General features: G+C 43.1%; 1 protein-coding gene across 1 annotated transcript in view; it reads left to right on the plus strand.

The window, feature by feature from the left end:
* LOC101863472 (putative molluscan insulin-related peptide(s) receptor) overlaps positions 1 to 2,271 on the plus strand; it is a gene marked incomplete in the record, with an annotated part of 140,638 nt that overhangs the window by 78,413 nt on the left and 59,954 nt on the right.

Below are 2,271 nucleotides of genomic sequence, written 5' to 3' on the forward strand. Positions count from 1 at the left end.
CCCTGTTGTTCTGTTCTTGTTATTGCTATTTTACAGGCACTGAACTTCCCTAGAGGTTACATGTACTCCCCTCCCCCTTCCATTCATTTGCTCCTTCTTGTCGCCTCAAGGAGGAGTGTCTGCGAGATGTGTTTTCAAGGGACTCCGGAACGAGGAAGCAGTCTCCGAGATACCCGGCGGCGATGAGCAAAGTGCCGTCATTATGTGCTGCTGGCTCTCGAGTATTTCGTACCCGTGCTTATGGTGAACTGTGGTCTTTTGTTCGGTCACTTGTTACTACTTGTAAAAAGGGTCTCCCATTCCCTATCCCCGCGCTGTAAACAAAAAATTACCATTGTCACGTGTTAAAAATGTGAATGATTTTACGTTCTCATCGACGCAATCTAAGCCGTAAGTAAGCGAGGGTTGACCCTGCCTGTCGGAGCCGTTCCGGGCTGAGAGGGACCCAGCATCGCAGTGGAAAGACCGAGTTACGCGTTTAATATTTCTCCCCTCTCGTGAATCGACCTCGAGGTCTCCAGCGTGTGATGGCCAAGAACCTAACCGCTACACCTTCCTATCTTATCATTTAGCATCCTTATCGCTCTTCCTTCTTCTTTGTGTTTGTTACTCTCTTGTAACACCTGTTATTTTCCGGCACATATGATTTATCACGGGTAATCAGAGGGTAGTGCCACGGGAGAACAACAGAGCCGCGCACTATCGAGAAAAAACTACTATCATAGCCGTGCACTTTTTTTTATTACGACATGGATACAATTGGATTGCCGATGACCAAAAACAGTACCATCCGACAATGTAAGTACCTTCAACATCTTATTGGGCTTAGGACCAGATATCAAGTATATTTTGTATTGAATGAATAGGCTTTTCAGGTATAAAAACACGTCTACAGGCCAGAGGCAATCCTTAAAGTGTTGGGGCAGCATTTTCTTGCTAATTCAGGATCAAAATTGAAGTTGTGAGACTTGTCCATCTGCGTACATTTGCTTGTTACACATTTCCCCCTTTTCCTTGGTATTGGCTTTCTGTTTGGTCTGTGTTTTTAGTTTCAGCTTAGAAATGGTTTTTAGTTTCAGCTTAGAAATGGCCTTAGAAATCGCTTAACATCTGCAGGAAGACGAATATATTTGGATGGGGGTTGTACTGAGTAATTTTTTTCAAGGGGATTTTAACCGTTGGATAGAATCGGCAGTCTAATTGTATCGGTAGCGTTCAAAAGTGCACGCTTTGATAGTTTATTTTTCTCGAATATGCGCCGCTCAGACAGTTTCCCGATGTCACTAGTAGGTTCCACTTTTTAAAAAAATTTCCCCTCTATTGTTTCTGCCTATCTGTCTTTCTTTTATCCCAGCCCCAAATGGCCGCCAATGTGTCGATGTGCTTCTCTTTTCTCAAACTGAAAACTCTAGTCATGGATGATACGGAAACACCATCACACACTGCCGTCAGTGGGTCAGCTTCTTGACCGTTGCATAACGTAGCCCTCTTAAGCCCAAGTTGACTCTGACAGACGGGAGGTTCAAAGAAGCCCTCATCTCATACGGCGTATATTGTGTTGATAGGGGGGCAAACAATTTATTATCATATTACATGTACGACATCTCAACAATACAGCGCTTTGGTAACCAACATGTTTGTTGACGTATAGCATGCTCATCCAGTGTTTTAAATGTCTTTTGAGAATTTGACGGCACAATAAAAATAATCATAGCAATACATGTAGTAGATCTGATAGTAATGGTTATTTTTATTGAATGTGCAACTACGATTTCCGCATGTAACCCTTCTACCTCGATACCTGGCCTTGTGTTGGGGGTATTTTGATAGAAATAAATAAGAGTGGGCCTACAGTGAAAGAATGAATGAGTCTGCCACTGGTTAAGGCTAATGATTTTAAAGCCCTCTTTATCTCTGTTTGGAGCCTAAGATGTTGAGAGACCTCGGCGTAGTGTAACGCGGTATTGATCTCGGTCCTTAACTCAAGATAGAGGAATACTCTCCTAATGACCCCTGACGTTTTGGCGTGTTCCCGCCCCCTATATTGGGGTCAGGATAATGAGATCTAGTGACCGTTTATGTCTAAAGACTCTGGTCTGATATGGCGCTGAAATGGCAAGTTCGTGTTGCTGGTTTCCCCTTCGTAGTATGGTTTGTCGATTCCTAATTGGCTGGACATGGCAGTAGACTTTTTGTGCGGGTTGGTTTTCTTTCTTTCTTTCTTTCTTTCTTTCTTTCTTTCTTTCTTTCTTTCTTTCTTTCTTTCTTCTC

The sequence above is a fragment of the Aplysia californica genome, unplaced genomic scaffold, assembly GCF_000002075.1.
Source record: "Aplysia californica isolate F4 #8 unplaced genomic scaffold, AplCal3.0 scaffold00005, whole genome shotgun sequence".
Lineage (NCBI taxonomy): Eukaryota > Metazoa > Mollusca > Gastropoda > Aplysiida > Aplysiidae > Aplysia > Aplysia californica.